Source organism: Castor canadensis, chromosome 9, assembly GCF_047511655.1.
Source record: "Castor canadensis chromosome 9, mCasCan1.hap1v2, whole genome shotgun sequence".
Lineage (NCBI taxonomy): Eukaryota > Metazoa > Chordata > Mammalia > Rodentia > Castoridae > Castor > Castor canadensis.
Window position 1 is genome coordinate 42,076,377 of NC_133394.1, and position 13,814 is coordinate 42,090,190.

At 37.7% G+C, this 13,814-nt stretch overlaps 1 protein-coding gene across 1 annotated transcript in view; it reads right to left on the reverse strand.

The window, feature by feature from the left end:
* Window positions 1-13,814, reverse strand: part of Col25a1 (collagen type XXV alpha 1 chain) — a 442,122-nt gene that overhangs the window by 154,340 nt on the left and 273,968 nt on the right. The window lies entirely within an intron of this gene.

Consider the following 13,814-nt stretch of genomic DNA (forward strand, 5'->3'; position numbering starts at 1 on the left):
ATGTACCAATGATCACTCTAAAATTACAAGCAGCTGTCATAAGGAAGCAATTAGTGGGGTCTAGCACTAAAGGAAAATTTAGGAAAAAACCAAACACTAAGAAAGGACTCTCATCAGCAAGACTGATGTAGCTCAGTGGAGTTAAGTAAGGACTTACAAAACAGTGAGAATCTGGACGCTCACTCTGGCTTTCTCTTCTACCACAACGCAAATTCAATACAGTCAAATTACTTCCTGCTAATCAAAACCAAGGGGCCCTTTCTTCCTATCATCGCTCCTCACCTCTACATGTTTTAAGAAATTGCTAAAGTGTCTTTAACTTTTTCTTTGCTTAGTTTTAAAAGGTCAAATAAAATGAGCTCCATGGTGAAAGACTTGGAATTCTAAACATTCCTTTTGTAGAAAGAAAGTATCAGCTTGCTCTCTAACTGCTCATGGTAGCCCGGTCATTCTCCAGCTCACGATGTAAGCTATCCTACAATAGTGTCTTCAGTCTTAGTATACTCAGAGGTACATCCATCTTCAAACCCTGAGTTTAACTTGCAGTCAACACTTTCAGCATCCTTCATAATTTATGCTGTCCTAACATCATTTTGCACGAGTTACTTAAGAAACTTGGTTAGAAGGTAGTTTGATTCTTCACTTCATTTGTGGCATCTTATTAAGCGATACAGACTTTGTGAAATCCAGTTGAACACAACACAATGGTAAGAGTAAGATGTGCCTTAAAACAAAACCCAAGAACAACAACAAAAATAAACACCTGTCAAGAGGCTAGGAGAGCCTGACTCTCAGGGCTTGGCTACAGTTCACCAAACTGTCGGATGAGTCGAAGTAGATCTCTCTCATTTGGCTGATGGCTGAGATGGTCAAAACCTTGCAATAAGAGTTTCTGCAACTCCCACTGTCACCATGTTTAGATACTTTGTTATCAACACCCTCCAGTAGTAGGTGAGCAGAATACAGTACCTACCCTCCCTATTCGCCTCCTCCCCAACCATATCCTATTAATCCTTTTCCTCAGCACCCATTCCATTCCCTTGGCTTCTTCTCCATGGTCTCCAAGGATGTGCATTTGCCCTCTCCAAGGGACCAGGGGAAGACATGTCTTTGCCCACTACTGTCTCATTTTAACATCCTACCTACTTCCTTACTGTTTCTACCACTTCCCTAAATAACAGATTACTCATGAAAGTCAGGTGATTAGATGTGATGAAACAGAGGAGAGGTGGCAGAGAAGTCACATTTTTACAATCTGGCTTTGGGAAAATAAAGGAACGTGAATTGAAGTCCATGTTGGGCCTGGGAGCACTGGGAAGAAGGAAGCCGGGGTATGAAGGGAAATGCTGAGCTTGGCCTCTGGCCCCAGAAAGGAGCTATCCCAGGGTAAACCAAATCCAAATAAACAGGAGATTTGGGAAGGAAGGGCTGACAAAACCCATCACTGTTCACATTGCCCAAATCTGTGCCTAAACTTTTCCTTTTTATTCCACTTCCTTCATCAGCTATCAAATACACCCTTGGGGCCCCAATCATTACCTGCCTCATGTCCTAAACTTTCTTCCAAGATGCAATCCTGCACTGTACTCACCAGATTTCTGAGCCAAGGTAAACCACGATCAGCTCAAATTCAACCTTTGCAAACCAAAATTCTCAATGAATTATTCCTGACTTTCTGACTTTTGTTAAACACTTCCCCTCCTCCAAGCTTAAAAGTCCAGCGTTGTATATGATTCAGTAAACTTAGTCTAGCATCAAGATCTGTAGATTTCGTTTTTCATAACATCTTTGAGTGTATCACCCTCTGTCGCTAGCATCTTTTTTCCTGGGCAGCTGGGTAATCTACTGTTTCTCACCTTTCCTCTCTGCTCCATCCTACCTGCTTTTGCCAGATTAACTGTTCTAGCCAGGTGCACACCTATAGTCCCAACTACTTAGGAGGCTGAGACAGGAAGATCATGTGAGCTCAGAAGATTGGGACCAGCCTGGGCAGCATACCAAGACACCTTCTCAAAAGAGTCACCTTAACAAAAATACTTTTTTTCTAATGCACATTTCTGCATACACCATTCTTAGCTCAAAAAATTCAGGGACCCATTTTGCAACCCTCAGTGGGAAAGATGCAACAGGCAGCAATCCTCAATGAACTCCAAAATCTTTAGTGAAAAAGTTGCTGAGAATCAGGTCAACCATAATACTGACTACTAACCAGGCAAACATGTGCTTCCCTCCTTCCTTCCTTTTGTTCCTTTCTTTCTCCTCTTCCCCTTCCCTTTTCTCTTTTCTAGGTGGTACTAAGGGTTTCAATCAGCAATCAAGATTGCTAGGCCTCGGCCCCTTGAGCTATTCCTCTAGCCCTTCTGTGTGTATTTCATTTTGAGACAGGGTCGACTGACATGTGTTTCTTGGCATGAAGTAGGAAATATGCTTTACCTTTGTAACAGGTTTCCTAAAAGTGGAACCAAACCTAATGGCACCTCAAAGCTGTGACTTGTAGTTTAAAAAAATACAGAAAATAAGGTAACAAGTTAAATGGCGCTACAAGGAAGTAGTCAGGACAATCCAGAATGTGAGGCGTTCTATATATACAATAAAAGTTCCAAAAACTGATGTCATCAGAAAATAAAGCACAAGGAAAACTATTCTAGAATAAAAGAGACTGGAGAAGATTAATAAATTGTCAAGTGGGGGTGATTCAGAGCATTTCTAAAGACACATTTTTGAGCCAGCTGGGGAAATTTGAATTTGGATGGGGTATTGATGATATTAGGTAAGGAGGTTTTCCTCCAGAGGGACACTGGCCCATGCCAAAACTCGTAGTTTGACAAGTGGAGCATAAGCTGGGTTTCAGAAGACACCTGCCCTTTGGCTGAGCAGTCTTGTTCAGTGCACAACTTGCACAAATGTAAATTGTGGTGCTGAGTTTACTGCAAGAACATTTCTTTCAGAACATAAAACTCTACTATGTTTTATGTTCAAATTGCTCCCTAGCTCAGCTTGTCAGGTAAGAGGCTTTAAGTAAAATGGGCTAAGGCTCTTCTAAGAAAAATTATAATTGATAATTGTTTGACTAGATCAATTGAGTGCAAGGCCTTTGATTAGTATTTAATTTCACATATTTATTTTATAAAAATAAAAGATACTCAATGTGAATTACTAAAATAGATTCTGCCCAAATTAAGATCTTAAATAATTAGCACCAAATATACCACATTTTTCTTGATTCATTCGTCAGTAGTGGGGCATCTTGGTTGTTTCCATAACTTGGCTATTGTGAATAGTGCTGCAATAAACATGGGTGTGCAGGTGCCTCTGGAGTAACCTGTGCTGCATTCCTTTGGGTGTATCCCCACGAGTGGGATTGCTGGATCATATGGCAGGTCTATGTTTAGATTTTTAAGAAGCCTCCAAATTTTTTTCCACAGTGGTTGTACCAGCTTGCATTCCCACCAGCAGTGGATTAGGGTTCCCTTTTCCCCACATCCTCACCAACACCTGTTGTTAGTGACACACACTTTCAAATGTGCACCTGACTGTTTTATAGGGGTCCTACACAATAACCATGATGGTCACTTTCCATGAATTTCTTTTCATTTTTTGGTGGTACTAGGGTTTGAACTCAGGCCCTTGTGTTTGCTAGGCAGGCATTCTATCACTTGACTCATGCTATCAGTTCTTTTTGCTATATTTTATTTTTTCAGATAGGGTCTCATTTTGCTCAGGGCCAGCCTTGGACTGTGATCTTCCTACCTATACTTCCCACATAGCTAGAATTACAGGTATGAGATACTATGCACAGCTTGTTGGTTGAGATGGGAGTCTCATTCCCTTTTGCCTGAGCTGGCCTTGAAGATCCTCTCAATCTCTGCCTCCTCAATAGCTGGGATTACAGGAAGGTACCACAATACCCAGCTCCATGAATTTCTTAATGTTAGGATTAAATTATTTATCTGAACATCTATATGTTTTGAGGCTATACTCTTGAATGTTTATCCAGTAGGTAAAGTACCACATGCAAGGACAAGATCAAATCTCTACGGCTATGTTTCTGTAGGAATGCTTATGAGAAGAAATGTGTGTACAGGCCTTTAGTGGTGACACCTATGTGTGCCATTCACTCTTCCAAACACTTCATTAAGTGATGTATAAAGTCAAACCAGTCATCCTCATTTTACATTAACTAAAGGCAAAAAGTTAGGGCAGTTTAACCAGTCACACAGCCCACAAGTGGCAGACCAGAACTTAAATCCAGGTGTCTGTCTCTGGCGCCCACACCCTTAACTGTATGCAGTGAGTTTCATCTGCTGCTTTAAAAACAGACAGTCAAAGGCAATTATTTCCAACAAGTTCAGTAATTTCGTCATCAAATGCATACAAAATTATCATTAAATCTGAATTACTACATACATATTTATTCAACAAAAAATGTACCGCTGGGTGTGGGGTACAGCTCAGTAGTACAGCACTTGACTTACACACTCGAGGCCTTGGGTTGAATCCCCAGCACTGCAAAAAAAATTGTGCATTTTCTATATATCAACACTGTATAAAGAAACTGAGATACAAAAATGAGTGGTTCAGGGAATAATAACAGCCTTCACAGATGCAAAGCAATATAGAATTAATTTAATTATTCATGAAATGCTACCTCAACTCATACGAAATAAAGAGGAATATTTTTGCTAGAAAATATAACAAAGTTAGCAATAGAAGGTCTTCAGTTAATTTCAGTGGGAAAGAATTCAAAACTAAAATTAAACTTTAAGATGATATTATACTACTTAAATACACAAATGACCATGTGAAAATAAATAAATATGGATTCAAGTAAAATAAACAAGCTGTTGTACTAAGCATAGTCTTAATAATATAAGCCGTCTGGAGTACAATGCAGCCTTTTCATATTGAAATACCAATGTTATTTAACAAAACACCAAAAATCTAAACGCACTAAGATTGTACTAGCATTTCTTCATCATATAAGCACCACATAAAACATGATAGTGGGAAATGGTGATACTTTGCAACTTTAGTATGGCTTGTTCAGGTCAGAATATATCATTACTGTAATTGAACATTACTGGTTTAATATGACAGTTCTATTGTGTAGTGAGTGAAATCAACTTTCTACACACATGCGTGTACACACATGCGTGCACATCCTTTTCAAATTTATTAGAGAATGCATATGTCCTCCCTCTGCCCCCAAATTGGACTGCATGAATCTGAAAAGGGCTGGATTGAAACACAAAAATGAAATATGGGAATTGCTAAAGTGTTAGGTTAGAAGGAGCTTAGTATATAATTTAAAACACATGAATAGAAAATTAAATACTGTCCCCCAAATACAATATTTTATTCAGGAATAATTCCTTACAAGGCATACACAGCTTGAGCTTTGTAAATTTTAGTAAAACACTGTGAAATAACAATGACAATATCAGAACAAGAAGAAGAAGAAGTGAAAGGGATTTGGGGAAAAAAACGCAAAGTGACATCTTCCACTTCTTTTTCAGTGTATCTGATGAAACACAAATGGAAACCACACGCCTCCACGAGCAGTTGTTTGATGGTATCTGCTTGTGGTTTTCTCTTACATTTTTTTCTCACTGGGTAATACAGAATTACAACACACATGCCACTTTAGTGCTCCAAATTCCTAAGGGAATGATAGCTACTTTATGTTCACATGCACCTCTAAAGAAGAGTTATGAGGAGAGCTTTGAAACTCTAAAAACTGCATACCAAAAATGGCCTTAGTCTGGAAAGGGTGCCCATCACTTAATACAATGGTCCCACTATTTCACTGTATTCTATTAAAGATACAAATGGGGTTGTTCACGCCAACGAAAAGATCAATGGATTTTTGTGAACAGTACAAGACAGAATCCGAAGAACACTTTGGAAGACAACTAGTTTCTATAATTTGTAATAAATTATTTGTGGGAGAATATTAATGTCTAGCCAATATGATATTACACACAATCACCATGTACTACTTTCTATAATAGTCATGATTGTTAAAGATCAAAGCTTAAGCCCTGAGCCCTACAAGTAAATTGTTAAAAATACCACAAGTATGGCCCTTGGCAAATATTATCTGTCCATTTTCACCAACGAGTAATTATCAATATAAATAAACTATTATAATGAAAGAAAACACTCTCCAAACACTCTCCAAACAATGGAAAAATGAGATACTGAACCTAATGAATGTTCAATAAAATCTCAGCCCTTTGAACCTCAAAGACTCGTTTTGCACAGCATTGTTTGTGGCATTTGAGATTACTGACCTGGGCATTTAGAATTGTGGACAGCTTATGAGTTTCTTCCTCAGCCTCTCTGACCTTATGCTTTGACATCTACCATTCAGAACTGGGTAATATTTGTTGAACTATTATATGCAAAGAACTAGTTAGATGTTGCGGAGGATAATAAGGATGGAAGAAGGGAAAGATCTTGTCTTAAAGGTGACAAAATCTGTTAAGAGAGAAAAGATGCTCAGAAATTAATACTCAGGAGGCTGAGCAGAAGGATTGTGAGTTTGAGGACAGCCTGGGCTACATAGAGATACCTTGTCTCAAAAACAAAACAAAAGACAAAGAAGTAGCTATAATAGAGTGACAGAGAAAAGGGAAGGGAGAGAATTAATGTGTGTTGACTGCTTGTATGTACTGGGCCCTGCACTGGGCATTTCACACACGCTACTTTATTTTAACCTCACGTTAAGTGTTAAGATAAAACATGATTATTATCTTTGCCTTGCACGTGGGGAAAATGTTTCTCCTGAACATCTTCCCTAAGTAAAGGCAAATAAATATCTTTGAAGAGAAAAAAAGTAAATGGTTTGATATGTTTGGGTGAAACAGAGTCCATAAAAAGCAATAATGAAAATTAATGGAAGATAAGACTGAAAGTAGGCCAACTGAAGATTTAAATGCTGGGCAAACTAGAATCTATTATAGCAGATTCTATCCCACTCTAAATGGTAAACATATTGAGGTCAGGAGAGTGACACAAACAGAACCAGGATAGACAATTTTATCTGACGCACATATGGGATGATGCTGGTTGACAGTGTACTCAGCACCAACCCTCCATGCTTCCATGATGGAGGCAGGAAAAAGACAAGGCTCACTTGCCTGACTTGTATCCTCAGTGTGCAGAATGGCCATGGAGAAGTAAGGGCAAAAGAGATAGAAATCTGGAATGTGGTTGTGTTAGAGCCAGAGGGACTGAATTGTCCAGTCTGCCATTAGCAGATTGCACAGAAAATTAGACCTCACTGCCATACCTGGTAGAAGAAAGTAAGCAAAGGAGGACCTGGGTAAAGACAGCAGCAATGTAGAAAGGAAACTGGGGATGAGATGTCAGTGAGTGACTCCATACCGGAGTAGAGGTACCTGGTTCTAGACAGAAACCCAATCATTAAAACTAAGGCATGATACCAGCATCATGCTTACAGCAAGGTCCGATCCTCAGTCACCTGCAGGGTGGCACAGGCCAGACAAAATGTCTCATATTTGAGGTCCAGACTAAGCAGGGGATTACTCAAATGTATGGATGCAGGGCAGGACTTGCAGGTGGTGTTGGAAGTGGTAGTTCAGAGATTTGAGAACATCCACATTTGTTGGCCATCAAGAGACATGCCATTTTCCCCAAAAAGACAGACAAATGGCCAAGGGGTATATGAAAAAGTGCTCAGTATCATTAATCCTCAGGGAAATGCAAATCAAAACTACAGTGAGATATTAGTAAAAGGCAACAGGTGTGTTAGTGAAGATGTGGAGAAAAGGGAACCTTGGTAGTGTTGAGAGGAATGTAAAGCAGTAGAGGCACTGTAGAAAACAGGATGGAGGCTCCTCAAAAAATTAAAAATAAAAATAGAATTATCATATGATCCAGCAATTCCACTACTAGGTATATATCCAAAGGAAATGAAATAAGAGCATTGAAGAGACGTCTGTGCTCCCATCTTTATTGCAATGCTTTTCATGGAACCTGAGATACAGAATTAAGTCAAGTGCCCATTAACAGATGAATAGATAGAGAAATGTAGTTTAAATACACAATGGAATAGTACTCAGCCATAAAAAGAATAAATTCTTGCCATTTGCAAAACCATGGATGAACCTGGAAGATATTATATTAAGTGAAATAAGCCAGACACAGAAAGACAAATACCTTATAATCTTACTTATATGTGGAATCTATTCACAATAGTCAACATATGGAATCAACCTAAGTGTCCACTGATGGATGGGTGAATGGAACTTTGTGGTATATTTATACAATAGAATGTAATAAGCCATTATAAAGAAGGAAATCCTGCCATTTGCAACACCATGGATTAACCTGGAGGACCTTGTGCTAAGTGAAATAAACCAGACACAAAAAGACAAACACTATATGACCTCACTTGCATGTCAAGTCTAAAGCAGTTGCACTCGTAGACACATAGAATAGAGGACTGTGGGTGGTACAAACAGGGAAACATGTACAAACTTTCAGTTGTAAGATGAGCAAGTTCTGAGGATGTAATATGGTATAGCATGGGTAGAGATGACTGAGGTAATCATCACACAATGTAGATGCATATGAAATAAATTGTATACCTTGAATACACTCAATTATTATCAAATATTTTAAAATAAAAATATATAGTTTTAAAAATAAACAACAGACATTAAATCTGTTTTGTTCACCCTGATCTCTAGACTTGCCCATAGTAGGGGCTAAATAAATACTTCTTCACTGATTGAGCTGAATTATGTGAATCTGAATTAGTGAGCAAATATCATTTCAACAGATTAAATAAGTCTCATTATCTCTAGTTTGAGAGATGAATACTCACCTATCTCTTTCCTAATTTCCTTTTCTCCTTTCTGCCATTACACACACTTTTTGTCACGTATTTTTCCTTTTTTTGCTCATTTTTCAATTCACTGTGACACTATTTATCATATTTCTTCAAGAACTGTATTTCAATTGAGTTAGCAATATCGTCTGCATTCATGCCCCGCTTCATTTCTGTTTTAAGCACATCTGTTAGAAGTGTCTTTTTCTTCTAATACCCTTTCACCATCTCGTTTCCCTTGTCAAGAACCACTTTTTTTTTCAGTTAGGTAAATGCAAATACTGTTCCTTCTTCTCTAAGCCTCTTTCCTATCAGTTTCCTACTCTGCCTACAACAGGGATATCATTGCCTCTTATTTTTCAGTCTTCTTTATACTTTCACAATTTAAGCTCAATTCATCTAAGCCATCTTCAGCATTAGAAAGGTGATCAGAATTCCTTACTGAATAATGGACAGCTTCCCTGTTTACCATCAGTCTTCCAAATAAAACCATATTCATCTGGAAGCCCTTATGAAAGAATGGGTAATATAAAAGTAAAACTGTGTGTTTTTCATTCTCTAAGAAAGAGTTCCATGGCATACCATACTGTGAATAAGATGATATTCAGTGTTTAATTTATGAAAAAAACCTACCTCTCACTGGCATAAACATTTGCACATGAGTAACAAGTTAGTAACTATAATTCTGTCCAAATTTTTTTTTAAGTTTTTTAAGGATGTACAAGCCCTTAACTCAAACTTTTATGACTTTTTTTTTGGGAAATTAGTTGTTTGGAAATCTGATTATATCTTCCCACAGGGATCATAATATAAATATGGTTTATTTTCCAGCCCAATCCACAGATGCCTATTCTTAACATACTTACAACTATTCTTTTGGCACAGTAGAAACAAACTATTATTGGTAGTAGTGCCTTAATGAAAAATTGAAAGATGGAATTTGTAACTTTAGAAATATATCTTTTACATCACTATTCAGCTGGAGGGAATGGGAATACTGAATGGAGTAGGCAGACTCGCTAATTGAGGCACGGTGACAGAGACATGGGTGACATGGCTATGGCTCAGGGATGGGGTGATAAACTTGGGTTTGAGGACTAAAAGAGAGTTTATGGGAAGAAAACCTTACCTAGCTGGCAAATTCTCTTCTTCTTTCCCCTCCCTTAAGTTGAAGGGAAGGTAAAGAGAAAGTCCTGCTGTGCTCTTGCCCCTCCCTTTGCCACAGCTAACAACACCTGCAAGGAACACAGGGTTTGGAGGAATAGGACCAACAGGGAAGAACTGGAGCTAAAATAGTTACATTGCATCTTACATGCAATAATAATAATAATGAACCATGAAGTTTTAGTTCAGAAATCATAAAAAATGAATGGAATTTATTAAAAGTTGACATTTTAAGGAAAAAATAGACATTAAGTCATAAATAAAGAAAAAAGTAAGCTAGGGGTGTGGCTCAAGTGGTAGAGGATGTGCCTAGCAAGCAATAGGCTCTGAGTTCAAAACTTCAGTAGCAAAGAGAAAAAAGAGAGAGTAACACACATGCACAGGAAATTAATGTGAGTCAACTCCCTGTTTGGCTATACTTATCTCAACCAGCAAAAACACTTGTTCCTTCCTATTATTGCTTATACTCTCTCTTCAACAAAATTAGAGATAAGGGCAAAATAGTTTCTGCTGGGTATTGAGGGGGTGGGGGGGAGAGGGAGGGGATGGAGTGGGAAGTAAGGGAGGGGGTGGGGGCAGGGGGGAGAAATGACCCAAGCCTTGTATGCACATATGAATAATGAAACAATAAAAAAAAGAGAAAAAAAGAGAGAAAGGAAGACATATTCCAAATTAAAGTTCCTAGTATTATAAATATATTCTGTATGAATATCATTTTAGTGGGAAAATAACATCATGTGGAAACTTAAAAAGAAATTTGATCACATGAAAGAAACCTTTCACCCCTTGAAAAACTCATAAAAAAATCTTAATTTGGGTTGTAAATGTATATTGCTTGCATATTCAGTGAATTCACTTTATGAATTTATAGATTTAATGCATAGTTTTTATAAATTTACTCAAGAATAAAAGTAGACTCACAGTAAATTGTTAATATAAAACATGTAGTCACATCTTCCATTAGGTCAGAGCACTGACACAAATTGATAATCACATCTATTACATGGGTCATATCTAAATGTTCATATCTTTGATGGATAAAATTTGCACTTGCATTTAAATTTCTGTTTGAAGTCCTTTTTTTGTTTTTTTTTTTTTTTTACAAAAGTAATTTTCGAAGAGCAAATTAAGGTTTGGGAAAGTCACACATTAAACTAGGCAATGATGAAAATGAAATATTTAGATGGATAGGAGCCTATCTCAGAACAAAGCTAATTTACATCATGCTAAATGGAAAAACTTCATTAAAACCTATTTAATTTAAAACATAAAAACTGAAGTTTCTTCAGAGAAATGTAATGATGCTGAAAGCATAAGAGGTCTTGGCTTCTTATGTTGATATATCTTTCTTCCATCAATACCTGTGGCTGATAGTCAAGATTGCTTTTGACGATGCTTTTCTTTTTACATCTATGTTCTTTAGCCTCCCTTTTATTAGCATGCATTTAATATTGCCTTTAGGTCCAATTTTCCAGGCCTTTATACTTGTATCTTAATTTTCCACTCTTTGTTTTGTCTCTAGGTCACTTATATCTGTAGTGACCTTACATCTGTTGTAGCAGATGTAGGTACCCACCCATACCACACCCACACATCATTACAGTGCTAGAATACAGTTCCTGTATGTCCTCACGGCTTCCTGTATTACTCAGGAGCTGAACTATGCAAGATGTTCTGGCATAGACCAGAAGTACCAGGGAGTCAGCATCAGACATGACTAAAGAATGAAGGAAGGGGAAATCAGTGGATAAAGACATCAACATCCTCTCACAGAGTACAATGACTCTGAGGTGTGTTTGACACAACCTATTAAATGTTCCTCAGCAGGATTGAGCCTCAGTTGTCCACAGTAACCTGTTCTTTAATGTGTTTTTTTTTTTTTTTTTTGCTTATCCTGCCTTCCCAGTGTAATTTTTCCACTCTTTCACAATGGTCCTGGGATGATCTCTGAAATTGATTATGCCCAAATTATCTTAAGAACTGATTTGCATGCAAGAGAGGTGGTCCAGGCTTAGAGAGAGATCCTATTAATACACTAAATATTATAATTGCTCCAAACCAATCCTCCAGTATCTTTTATTACCCACTTTTCACAGTCTTGTTTTCTTGAGGGTTGAGGGCTGAGTGCTACAGAGCTTTGCATTTTAGAGACAGCCTTGGCTTCTGCTTCCAGTTCTACAATGTCACCCAGGTGAGTAATTTATCATGTATACTTATACACCCACACATATCTTTCCAGGGCTGTCATAAGTATTAAATAAAATTAGCATGAAAAGCACTGTCTATGCTGTCTTTCCCAGTATATCAGCTACTTCAAATTTTGGAAACAAGTTATAAACTTTCTTCCACAGATTATTTTTCCTTCTGAACCAATTTAGAACATGAAAGCAAATGTTACAAACAATGAGAATATTCTTAGACATCAACATAAATTAATTCAAGGTCAAATTTTTCCTCATGAGCTTATGAGCATTAATAAGAAAAGGACTATGCTACTGAAGTATGTGGGATTTTTTTGTTTGCTTCATTAGACATTGTTATATACACAGTTCACAAAAACTTCTAGAGAAAAGGTCAGTTCCAGAAGAATCAACTTATTTTTTTTTTTTCATTTTTCTTTTATTATTCATATGTGCATACAAGGCTTGGTTTATTTCTCCCCCCTGCCCCCACCCCCTCCCTTACCACCCACTCCACCCCCTCCCGCTCCCCCCCTCAATACCCAGCAGAAACTATTTTGCCCTTATCTCTAATTTTGTTGTAGAGAGAGTATAAGCAATAATAGGAAGGAACAAGGGGTTTTGCTGGTTGAGATAAGGATAGCTATACAGGGCATTGACTCACATTGATTTCCTGTGCGTGGGTGTTACCTTCTAGGTTAATTCTTTTTAATCTAACCTTTTCTCTAGTTCCTGGTCCCCTTTTCCTATTGGCCTCAGTTGCTTTAAGGTATCTGCTTTAGTTTCTCTGCATTAAGGGCAACAAATGCTAGCTAGTTTTTTAGGTGTCTTACCTATCCTCTAAGAATCAACTTAGAATGTAACACACATATACATGGAAGCAATGCTAGGAATCTCTCTGTATAGCTATCCTTTTCTCAACTAACAAAACCACTTTGTCTTTCTTATTATTGTTTACACTCTCTCTTCAACAAAATTAGAGATAAGGGCAGAACAGTTTCTGCCTGGAAGCGAGGGGTTGGGGGGGAGATAGGGAGCAGGGGGAAGGGGGGAGAAATGACCCCAACTTTGTACACACATCTGAATAAATGAAAAAAAAAGAATACAAAAAAAAAACCTAAATAATGTTCTGGTGGTCTAGTATGAAGATTAGCACATAGTAAGTAATGGATGATATTGACTGCAGAGCTATCATGAAAATGGCTTAGGTATGGAACAGTCTAGGGTGGAAAAGCATTTGGTACATCAGAAGGAAAGCGATAAGAGGGGGCTCAATGTGTAATCACATTATTCATGGGTATTACAGTATTTAAGGTAAAACATTAATTGCATTTCCTTCTACATAGCATCCTACACACTATGATTAGCATTGATCTTGAGTCTACTGAGCTTGCATTTGTAGCACTACTTCTGAAAACATTTCTTTTGTGCTTCCATCTTTATCCTCATTCTTCTTCACTCTAAATTTTGCTCATTTTCTTCAACATGAGTGGGGCTCAAAAGATTTTCTGTTGACTGCATTCATACCTAATTATAAATCATGTCTGCAGCAGTTGGTTTATATTGAAATGGAGAACAAAGTTAATGTCTGTCCACACTGAATCAAAAGAAGC